This window comes from Pseudonaja textilis, chromosome 2 (assembly GCF_049901715.1).
Source record: "Pseudonaja textilis isolate UNSWEBS1 chromosome 2, rPseTex1.2, whole genome shotgun sequence".
Lineage (NCBI taxonomy): Eukaryota > Metazoa > Chordata > Lepidosauria > Squamata > Elapidae > Pseudonaja > Pseudonaja textilis.
This window is the reverse complement of record NC_141991.1, coordinates 219,635,646-219,648,239: the sequence shown is the minus strand read 5'-3', so window position 1 is coordinate 219,648,239 and position 12,594 is coordinate 219,635,646. Positions and strand designations below refer to the sequence as shown.

General features: G+C 36.2%; 1 protein-coding gene across 6 annotated transcripts in view; it reads right to left on the bottom strand.

Moving 5' to 3' along the window:
• The window catches only part of MEF2C (myocyte enhancer factor 2C), a 182,097-nt gene extending 172,274 nt beyond the window's left edge, over positions 1-9,823 (bottom strand). For all 6 annotated transcript variants that reach the window (XM_026718934.2, XM_026718943.2, XM_087927078.1 and 3 more), the window contains exon 1: positions 9,624-9,823. The gene's annotated coding sequence lies outside the window, so the exon portion shown is untranslated. The remainder of the gene's footprint in view (positions 1-9,623) is intronic.
• Between the last annotated feature and the right edge of the window lie 2,771 nt (positions 9,824-12,594).

Here is a 12,594-nt window from a genome sequence, read left to right as displayed (position 1 = left end):
CTTCCCAAATTGCAGGTCCCCTAAGCCTCTTTTCTGCTCTTACTGGTCTAACTTAACAATTGGGGATTTGGCAGAAAAGTATCTTGAGGCTCACAAAGCTTGCTTGGCATGTCATCAGATTGCCACGTAGCGGCAGGTCTGTATGTGCAATTAGGAGAACCAGTGTTTTCAGGGCAATGGCAAGGACGAAGCCAATGAAGAAAGCTACATTTGGCGGCCTTATGTTCTTTCCAGTAGTTAAGAAAGAAAGCAAAACGATTTCCAAAACATCTTTGTGCATAATCTCCAGTGGTGTGATGGGTGACAGAGAAATTAAATAAACAAATAGCTAAATAAATAAATATTGCTACAATGTAAATGTCAGTAATATAGCCAGTGCCAAAGGCTTATTCTTCAATGCATTCAGGTCTAAAAGGCTCATTTTGAGAGAACCTGTTCTTGTTACTTTTTATTTATATCCTGCCATTATCCAGCTCAAGATGGCATGTAAAAGGCTCTCTCCTCCCCACCACACACACACACACACAACAACCCAGTGAGATAAATTGGGCTGAAAGCAAATGATTGGTCCAAAGTCACCGCATCAGCTTCAATTTCTAAGAGAGGTCTAGAACTTCCAGTTTCTAGACCAGCATCTTAACCACTACACAATCTCTTGACAGGCACATAACCTAGCAATAACACTTAGATGTATATACAAATTTATAGTGCTTTATAGCCCTCTCTAAGTGGTTTACAGAGTCTGCATATTGCCCCCAACAATCGGAATCTTCATTTTACCAACCTTGGAAGGATGGAAGGCTGAGTCAACCTTGAGCCAGTCAGAATCAAACTCCTGGCAGTCGTCAGAATTAGCCTGCAACACTACATTCCAACCACTGTGCCACCACAGCTCTGTATAATACATATATTATGTTTTCTGAAATATGGGTCACACTTCTGAAACACAATGGAGAATGATCTGTCAAATGTTCTGTCCAAGCACCACCTGTTTTAATATTTTAAAATCACAGTGTTATATAACAGGTTGCCCTTACATCAAGATAGATATAAAGACAGATATAAAGATAGATAGATAGATGATAGATAGATAGATAGACAGATCTGTTAACTATTTTTATGTTTTAGATTTTTCTGCCAACTTGACAGACTCTTTTTTATTCTAAAAACCATAATTAAACCATGATGTGTAGACCTAGTGAAAAATATGTATGCAACCATCAATGCTAGCCTCTAATCTGAAAAGACTTCTCTTTAACGTGCACATATATTAGAAGAAAATGCAGTTCATACTTTCTCAGACATTATGTATCCTCATAATGTAGAGCAGGGAGAGAGGCAATGGACCCAGAATGAAAATTAGACTGGAGCTTTACTGAATAATAACCTTGCAACAGTTTGGCATTAAAAGGGTAATAGCTTTAATATTGCAGTGCCTCATAATATGCTTGATAATCAGTGCCCAGCCTTTGTGATAACTAAAACTGTAAAATATAAGTCATCAGACGATGCAATAACATCCTTTGCCTTCTGGTGCAGCTATTACCAATTACTGGAATAATTATGTAGCTCAAACTCCTTATTTTGGGAGGAGAGAGCTGCCATGTATTCCCATCTCCCTAAATCCTCTAACCAGGAACCCTGTCTGAGAACAAAGCACCACTGTAATAGCTTATATAAAGAATAAACTTACAAGAATGACTACTAGAAAATATTTTCAGGCCACTGCAGACAAATATAAGATCTAGCAAAAATTTCTTCCTGTCTTGGTTTTGTTCTTAGTGAAGGGGGAGGGCACACTATGGTATATAAGGAAATGGCAATGGGAGGCAACAGTCAGATTGAAAGAATTTTCTAAATGGCTGCACTTTTTCTTTAAAAGACCAAGTTGAACTGGAAAGGAGGAGTTATTCCTCACATGTCACTAGCTGTGCTGTGATATGCCAGGAAAGAAAGATTGCTCTTTCCTGTTCTATAGACAACAGGGTCTGCTTGCAAGTTCAATCTGAACCTCTTCCAGGATTAAATCCTTGAAGATGTAAAGTAGATGTTAAAACATAATTAGTTACACTGGTTACTCATAATACGATCCTTCCTTCCTTCCTTCCTTCCTTCCTTCCTTCCTTCCTTCCTTCCTTCCTTCCTTCCTTCCTTCCTTCCTTCCTTCCTTCCTTCCCTCCTTCCTTCCTGCCTGCCTGCCTGCCTGCCTGCCTGCCTGCCTGCCTGCCTGCCTGCCTTCTTACAATAAAAATAACAAAAATAGAAATTTTAAAAAATACTACAGTAGGGAAACATCACTTGAAATGTTTTCCAGAAAAGCTCAATTTTTAAGAACTTTTTGAAAGCCATCAAGAGGGTAAGCTAGATCTCTGAGAAGAGATCATTTCATAGTATCAGTGTTGCCATTGAACAGCAATACATTTTGGCACTGGTTCTGTTTAACTCTGCTAGAAGACACTGAAGCAGTTTGGAGAAGACACTCAGGCAGGCACCAAACCTATATGCAATACATTATACTGTAGGTTAAACTAAAGCCAGGACCTTAAATTGTACCTAGATCTGAATCAATAACCAGTACAGGGCCCACAATATCAATCTTACGCTGGATGTCAGTAAACACAAGGGTCTCTGTATTTTGGACTAGTTATAATCTGCATAAACTTTAAAGGTGGCTACATTTAAACTACATTGCAGTAATTTATCTGAGTGATGAGAACATGAAGTGTATATATCACCAGGCAAACCTGGACCGGGCAGGGGCCCTTCTAGCCCTTGCTTCCATTTGGTGTTCATGTAGGAGCTGGAAGTTCAGAAGGATCCAAAATCAGGAACTTGGTTCTTAAAATGTAGTGTTTGCATGTCCTGAGATAAACCTGGTCTTGATGGAAAACACTGATATACAAATAGCAACTGTCTTGCTTAAGTTCAACTTCATTTTTCTCCCATCCAGGCCCTTATAATTTCCAAGCCCCAGAATGGATCATTAACAGAATCTCCCGTATTGCTCAGTGTGTGATTGAATATGAGGTATACATCGATGATGCCACCCTATTCTGTCAGTTGATCTCCAGTGACTTAAATGTTAAAGTGCAAGGGAGAAAGGACCAACTCCTGTAGTGTCCCAGTTGCTTTAGGCCAACCTCTCACCCCCATCAAAACAGACTGGAACTGTCCATTAAGAAAAGAGCAAACCAAGTCCTAATCCCAATATCTATAGGTGGTCTAATAAGATACTGTGGTTCATGGTATCAAAAGCTGACTATTTTGAAATTGTGGCAGTATATAAATTCAACACATCAAGAAGCTCCTAATCTCTTCCCAAGTGAAATTCATTTGTGCTGGTTATCACATTTAAAGCCCCACATGGCATGGAACCAGATTACTTGTGGAACCTCCTTGATGAGAGTATCTGCCCATTGCACTAAGCCAGATATAGTGGCAGGTTCCATGTCCCTTCCTTTAAATATTACCATCCAGTGGGACCGAGGAAGTGTACTTTTCCTGTCAGCAGCAGCTGTCCTATGGGACACCTTTTTCCCCAAGATCCAGCAGGCCTCCAGCAGGCCTTAACCTTCCAAAAGGCCATCTCTTATCCCATGGTTGAGGCTACAACCTGAAGATGGTTTTGTTGCTTGCATTGGGCAAGGGTGGAGGTGTCAAATTTCAGTATTTATTGTTTTTATTATTATTATTTATTTGTAATGTTGTCATAAGCACTCCACGTTTTGTTTCATATGATGAGGTAGTGATATAAATTTTTAAAAATGAAATAATAAATCAATCTGGGAAGTAAGACAGCATGTATAGAAAAAGTCGACATGTTGTCTTTGGCTTACAACAGTTCATTTAGTGACTGGTCAAAGTTACAACTGCAGTGAAAAAAGTGACTTATGACTCTTTTCACACTTATGACTTGCTGCAGTATCCCCATGGTCACATGATCAAAGTTCAGATACTTGGTAACTAATTCCCATTTATGACAGTTGCAATGTTCTGGGGTCATATGATCACCTTTTGCAACCTTCTGCCAAACAAAATCAATGGGGAAGCCAGATTCACTTAACAACCATGTCATTCTTAACAGCTGCAGAGATTCACTTAACAACAATGGCAAAAAGATCGTAAAAGGGGGCAGAAATTCACTTAACAACTGTCTTGTTAACAATAGAAATTTTGGGCTCAATTGAGTTCGTAAATACAGGACTACCTGTACTTTAGCTCTGAGTCCCATATTGTATACTCTACATTTTTCTTTTCATTCTTGGCGGCCTTTCAATATTAAACTGAGGGCACGAGATGGCTCTCTTCTTGTCATATGATTAAGTACACAGCTGTCACATTCAAACGAGTGGAATTTGAAAGGAGTCTGGCATAGAGACAGCATGTATAAGTCCAGCCTACCTTTTTCATGAGGTGCTGTTTTATGGCAGAGTGCTGCTATGGCTAGTACACAGCCCTGTTCAAGGGCTTGCTAAACCCACTGATTAATCCAACCAAGCAGACAGCTGTCTTTTAAAGCAGTATAAATTGCAAAACCAAATGTTGGTACTGTTCCCTAGTTTTGCAAGCAATAAAACTTTCACTATCGAAATAAGTCACTCATTGGAGACCTTCAGTAACAATGAAGGGCCCGGAAGAAGGAGAACCAACTGTAGATAGATACTGGAAGAAAATTGCAGCAATGCAACAGGTTAAGCTACATGTTCAAACAGTTGTGATACATTAGAATGTAAATGCCCCAAATTCCTACCAGTTATGTAGGAAAAGGACTTTCAGTATTCTATGGGCAGAAAAATTGTAGAGGCAGCAGGAAAATGTGTGCTAGCTCATATATAAAAGGGTGGGAGGGAATTGGGGACTTTTCTGTCAAGCAGGGTAAAACAAGCCTGCATTTGCTGACTTGCCAGGAATAGAATCATACTTCAGCTGTGCTACTGTGAGTCCAAATGCTAAGCCAGTAAGGAACCCAGACATAATGCCTTCCTTTAACCTTGTATTTCCCACGACAGCATTTTAATGCCTAAATTTAAATATGTGACATGGTAAATTAGAAATCATTAAAAAAATACAAAGAAAAAAGCACCCCACCATACCATCCACAACATAAAGGCCACATATCAGAATGGTATTTTAATATACAATTTCATTAGCTTAGACTTTAACCGCATTTGGTTAGTCGTGCAGTATTTTTAATTATTATTATTTGTATTATTTTTCATGTAATCATCAGGACTGGGGTTCAACTTTGATATTACTTGTGAGTGGATCAGTGGATAGCACAATCTTGTATCATTCAGGAGGTAATTTAATGGGATTTACTTCTCAATAAGATTTGCTCTGTAATGTCTTGCTTGCTTGAATACAAATAAACCGAAACCTGCATTCTTCACAAGTTGTACAACTGTCAGTTGTTTTTCAGGACTATGAGGAGTCAAGCAAATTAACAACCAATAATTATATTAGAAATATAATAGATAAAAATAGCAATTTCACTGTAGCTCTATGCATCTCAGAATTACTCAGAAGTAATTTCCATTGTACTGAATGGTACTTATTTCCAGACTGGAGTATTCAGGATTGGAGCCCTTGTATCCCAAATAAATATTGCCTTTTCATAAATAGAAATAACCACAGCATGTACATATGGTTCCTTATGTAAATAATTGGTTTAATCATTAAATAAACTCAGAAAATGCTTTGAATGTGATTCACAGGCACAGGATTGAAATAAATAGGAGGTGTTGACTCCAGTGAGATGTGGTTTCCCTCTCCTTGTCTGACATTCTCCATCACTTTTATTTTGCTTTCTGCATTTCCCACTATCTGCAGATTCTCCCTTTACTTCTTTTGGGTAAGCAAGAGACAGAGGGCATCAGTTTGAGTCCTGTGTATTTTTTTCCTAAGCTCTATTCATTAGGGAAAATAGTTCCAGAAGAATGGTTAAGATAATGTTAGTGATATGCTACAGAATAGTTTGGTTTTAAGCTTCATTATTTTATCTGGACAAATGTTTGTATATTTTCAGATGACTTGGGACATTTTCAAAGTTTCCTGTGCTGCAGAATCATAAAAAAATGTCCATGGCTGAAATTTAAAAAGTATACATAATCCGTTACCATGCTTAGAATAAAATAAAACTATGCCCCATGGTTATTATTAAAATTATGTGATTGAATGAGGATGAGAGAGTTAAACTTGTACATTTTGTAGAACTAATCATTGACATAATAAAAATATTCTTATAATATGGATTTCCCCCCCCCCCTCCAATGATTAGCTGTTTTAAATGACACATGATGTAGGAAAACTGCCATTTTCTTCATTTTAAAAACTTGTATGGAACTGATTCTGGAGCATACAGGGAATTTGTACCTTTTTAAAAAGAGTACAAGAAAAGGAAAGTTAAGAAAAGGAAAGCAAGAAGGAAAAATATTGGTTCAAGTGTAAACCATTTTAATAATTCTTTATGGACTTATTAATTTCCTAGACAGTCTCTTCAAATAATCTTCTAAAATATGAGTAATTGTGGATTCTTTTTGCATAGACTATTACTTTTATTGTTGTAAACTAAATGAGCAAGAGCAGCAAAGTTACAGATGTATTGCATATTTATTTATAATTTTTCTCTAAAGTCTGATCCTTTTTGTATATAAATGAGATTTTGAAAATAATTTGTTGCAGAAAACAGAATTAAGCAAGAGAGAGCAATTGTGCATAGTCTTCTCTTAGCAATTTTAGAAAGTGTAACTTCATTTAATTAAGTAAAGCTATTCTGCTTTTTGCACAGAATAGGAAAAAGGAAGGAAAGGAAGAATTCATTGTTTCAAAATCATATGACATCTTCTTGCCTTACTATGTTTAGAACAAAGAATTGCATATGTGTATATCCAGTCAATTTCAAATGCAGTTAAGGGCCATACGTACATGCTCTCTAGAATACCCAACCCTGGACAATTGTTACCATTTAGGGTTAAAGAAAAACATGTAGTGGAAAACTCAACTAAATTACCATTTATCATGTATCTTAAAACTATAGAAACGGATGATAAAAATTCTACAGTCATATCTGGAAAGCTCAAAGAACTATTTTTATATATAAAAAAGTTACCATGTGTATTTTTTTAATATTAAAATTGGTCTGCTTTAAGAAATAGCCGAATGAATATTCCATTGAGATTAATAGGACAGGCACAAGATATCTTTGCCCCAAAGAATTCCTATTCTGTAACGTCTTGTATTTACTCACTGTAGGATAATGAGCAGTGTGTTACAAAGAAATAAATATGCTTACTGCCAGAGTTTTAACTGCAGACTATATTGCCTTATGGAATGGGACCTGAATATGTCCTCTGAGAAAATTTGCCATTATTAAGGTTCTACAATTCCACATGCATTCAGATAAAATTTAAGTTCCATTTTCTGCTAAACATGTTATTTAAGGAAGGACTTAAAAGGTCATAGTATAATGCTAATATTATCTTATTAATTAAGATGAATTTAAATATTGATATTTTAAAATTTAGATTGTGTTTATCTAGAATATGTTTTTAAAAATTAATCTGCTAATATTTTGTTGTCATATTCTTAGAGTTTTATGTAATATGGTAATGTGTAAAGTTAACAATTAAGTTTAATATTAAAAGTAAAAAAAAATCTGGTAGTATGTTTTTGATGGTCTTGCTTATTTATTACGTAAAAAGTATTTGGTTTTTCAGGAGTAACAAAATATTTTTTTTGGTAAGAGAAGAGAAAATTTCTATAAAAATTTAATAAAGATGCATCATATTAGCAGCTGTTTGGGTTCTTATATTCCATAAAAACTAAAACTTTTTGAAAAAACTACTTAAAGCTTAATATCTTAGTGACCATATTATAAAATTGTTTGATGGTATCTGGATTTCTTTTCTCTTAATCCATCTTTTACTTTCTTTACAACTTTACAGAAATGTTTTTCAGAATAGGGGATTTTTTTCCAGACAATATATTTATCCCAGTTTAGTAACGAACATGGTACATACATTAAGGAGTTTTACAGAGCATTACAGTCATCTGCAATATGTTCGTTGGCTTTTATTCTGAAAGAAATATGTAAGCAATTGCAATAAACCCATAAAGCTTTAGTTTCTTTGAATGTCCAACTTTATAAATTACATTATCCTTTTCTCCAACATAATTTGTACCATTGTTTAAAATTAGCAACCGTTATACTTCACAAATTTTAAAATATTATTACAAATGTCCTTGGCATTCTTCTGGAGCAGCTGCATGGTTTTAACAGATATCAAGACAAATCAGCTGTTCTCTATGTTTCACTTAAATGAGAAAAAGAAGTCAGAATGATGGCAAGAAAGATACCAATTTTTTTTGCATGAAATAGGAACCATGGAAATCCATTGGATTGGCTTCCAAAAGTGAATTAAATCTGAGAAGTTAAGAGTTGAGTCCTTGTCTTTTGAAAGCAATATCTTGCATAGGAAAACATGGAAATATATTCTGTATGAAATGTCTTTAAAATAGTTGAACAATACTTCTTTAAAGAGTTGTCTGATACATGAACAATAATTCTGAATTTCTTAAGTGAATAATTTAATGTGCCAAATTAATGTCATAATTTATCTATCTGTTGTTCTGTGCTCTTTAAACTTGTGTGCCAGACAGTATGTCAGTATGGAATCTGGTTGTGAAAAGCAATTTCATATGTTCATTTTGTATATAATATTAGTCTTGGACTAAAAAAAATCAAAACTTGATTACTTGTTTACAGAAATGCTTTCCATTTGTTTGACAGTTTGCAAGAACTGCTCTGAAGCATAGTTAAAAGCACAAGCTTGTGAAAATAGACATTCCTCATAAAAAAAAATTCTGCTCCTCCCCAAATATGTCTTAGCATTTGATCTTTTTTCCCACGTCTTTGCTGTAATTAAAATAAGATTGCCTTTTAAAATGTTATCCTTTGCAAACTGCTTGGTGGTGTTAAGACATAAACAGTTGTGCACATTGAATTCTCTTTGCAACTAATATGAAAGTACTATTATATTCCCACTTTTCTCCCCATAATCCAGCTTCTGCCTCTAATAAAAATCAGTGAAATTTGTACCTGACTGCCTTTCATATTCTCTTTAAGGTAAGTTAACTCCAGGGGCTGTATTCAAAAGATAATTTCTATAGCATTTTACAGGTTGGACAAATTTAATGTAGGTATAAAACATGGCTGATGAAATGTAATTTATCTCTTTCACTATTCATTTCAAAATTAAAAGCCATGTATTGTTCAGAGGTGAGGGATGCATTTTTCTTTCTTTTTTCCCCCAACTGAATTATTCTGCATGAGTGTGTATAAATGTCCTCAGCCATTTTGTCTTCACTGGCCCATTTGATCTTTAAAGTTGATCTTACTCATCAAAAAAGGAACAGGCACTGAATTTCCCTGGGCAAGTTTGCCTTGTCAGAGTAATTATTGGAAAACAGCACATTTCTCAACCCTCTCCATTGGAACAAAACATTTGTAGAAACTCACCCATTTCTGGTTACAGGCATGGTTTTATAAGGGAATTGTCAGGCTGACGGCAAATAGGCATTAATATTATCAATTTATCTAGTAAAAAGAAATTATGAAAACTCACCAGTGCCCTTCTTCTCCAGGAAGATGTCTCCGTCAGCACCTGCTGAGGGCTTTGTTGATTAAACTGACAGGTAAAAAATTCCTGTAGAATAAAGCCAGACCAGCTGGCTTTGAAGAGAAACCCCCCAGGTTGGGTCCTGTTTGCCTCACTCACCCTCTGCACCAAAGGCAGGAGCTTTTTCCCCCTTGCTGTTGACCTGTAAGATGCGTGATTTCCATGCACAAGTGTCTGGCAGGCTTAGGCCCACCTGCTCTTGTCACTCTGGAGTAAATTTAGCTGTAAAAGGTATCGCTGTCAACCAGACCTTTGTGAATTCTGGCAAAAGAACACAGAATTACTCTGTCCACAAAGCATGCTGTACATTCAGTTGGGAAATATCAAATCAATAGCAGTACCCCAAAATCACTCCTTTGGCAGATATAAAATAAAAAAGTTCTTATTTACATTAGTGTAAATATCTCATTTCCAAGCCTTAAAACAAGGCCATAGTTTGTATTTTTAACCGCAGTTAGAATACAACTATCATCAGGCCTGGGAACCCCAGATATATATGGAGCTGATCAAGTGGCTGGTTTGATTGTGTTTGTTGCCCTGTGGGAAATGGGGGTGGGTTGGGTTCAGGGGTTTTATACTGTGGATTTTTAATGTTGTAAGCTGCCTGGAGTCACCATGTGTGAGCTGGGTAGCCATATTAATTTGTTTAATAAAATAACTACACTTTTAAAAATAGAAAATGTGTTGATATCTTTTATTTTAAACTACTTAAGTACAAAAGTGGATGGCTTTCCTTTATATTCTTGTCGGCTTAATTCAAAGAGACATTATAAACTTAACACTTCTCAAAGAGAATTTAGTCATGGTGTTTTCCGAATGACCAAATATGTCTATGGAAAGGTTGCATGCCCAAACTAGGCATTTAAGCCATGAAGCATTTTAAAAAAAATCTGAGAACTAGACCATTATCATATTGGCTAATTTCCAAGGAAGCATTTATTCCTTCAAAACTCATTTTGAATTATATGAATCTTCTGAATTCTATCTCCCCTGTTTGATATTGTTATTTATTTTCCCTGTGGTGGGATTCAAATTTTTTTACTGCCGGTTCTGTGGACATGGCTTGGTGGGCGTGGCTTGGTGGGCGTGGCTTGGTGGCATGGCTTGGTAGGTGGGCAGGGGAAGGATACTGTAAATCTCCATTCCTTCCACACCCCACTAACCTGCTTTCCAGCTCCGTTCTCCTGTGCAGGCAACCAAAGAAGACCCAGCCGATCAGCTGGGACTTGGGAGGCAGAGAATAGATGGGAGGCAGAGAATAGATGTGGACGGGGCCAGCCAGAGGTGGAATTTGACAGTTCTCCGAACTACTCAAAATTTCCACTACCAGTTCTCCAGAACTGGTCAGGACCTGCTGAATACATCCTGCTGAATACATCCCTACGCTTCTCCTCTTTGAGACCCTCCCCCAATCTTATGAGAACTTAACACTGGAAAGGAAACTGTTATCTCTTTTTTTTCTGAATATCTTGTCACAATCTTTGAAAGGTCATGTCAGGGGTAAAGTGCCAGCCAACTGAGTTGCTTCTTGAATAAGCAAGTCCTGTTCAGCCTGGATTTGGCAGGGAATTGCACAAAGTGGATCATGTCACAGCCCAATTGTTTTGTGTTAAAGAGGTATGGGAGAGAAAGAATGAAGGCTGTTAAACAAAAAAAGTGTCTGGGTCACAGGCTTTTTGTCAAATAAACAAGCTTCCTATTTATTTACTACATATAAACAGCTACTCACCAAACTCTATTTCTCTGCAGGGTACCACTTTGAAATGAAAACAGGGACCTGATTGGCATCATTTGGTATCCATAGAAACATGGTAAGTACCTTTCCCTGAGTGAATGTCTCTTATTTGAGATTTAAAGGCTGAGTACTGGGTAAGTGAGTGTTTTCATTTAATAATTATATGGGAGAAACTTTTTAGAAGCTTGCTAAGGGGAAACAGGTTCCTGATTGTTGCGTGCGCTGTAACAAAGCCCTTATGTTTGCATCATATTTTTTTAAAAATAATGTGTTTTGGGTTCAAACCTTCCATCATTTCTTTTCCCCCTATAAATACAACCACCCTTCTAAAGTCCTAATGAATAGGAATTCAAAACTTTGAAGCTCCATTAGTACTGGAAAGTACTAATCATTGTTCTTTGTTTTATTAGTACTTAGAGCAGAGTTTTCATTCTTGTACATTCGATTCTGCCTCCTTTCCATTAGCTAAATAAAATGGACCATTAGGAAGGTTGGGGGGAAGAGTACTCTTTATTTGTAGTCTTATCCCAGCAACATGAAATCATTGAAAGGAAAGAGAAGACAGGATTGCCTACACTATGTTTGAAATTAAAATTTAAACATCAGAAGCCGACGGCTTTTCTTTTTTCCCTTGTACCTCCCACCTTCTTTTCCCCACTCCTTTTCCTTCCCTTAATTTCCTATTTCTATTTTTCTTTGTATTTTATATATTAAATAAATAAATAAAGATATAAAGGAAAAAAGAAGAAACATCAGAAAGTATGCATATATATGTAGTCTTCAGTTATTAATGCAAATTTTTAGGAAATTACTTAGACATTAGATGTTATCTGTTCGAGATAGAGCAGACTATGAAATCAAAGTCATATAGACCAATGACTGTTACTATAACTTTGATAAGTTTTGCACATCTGAATGTGTCTCTTTGTTTCTTCCCTTTTTTTGTGTGTGAACTAGCAGGGCCTGTCTGAAACATTTATGTAGTTCTGCCCTGTATTCAGATTTGTTCTATCTTCCCACAGCCTTCTCAACAGCTCTTCATCCTGTCTCTCAAGGCAATTCCATCACAACCTCAGCCTTACAAGTTTAAATAATAAAAATTAAGCAATTGCCAGTGTTTTTTTTTACCAGTGATCTTGGTTTTTCTAAATATTTATTAGTGACTTTGGAAAGCAAATATCA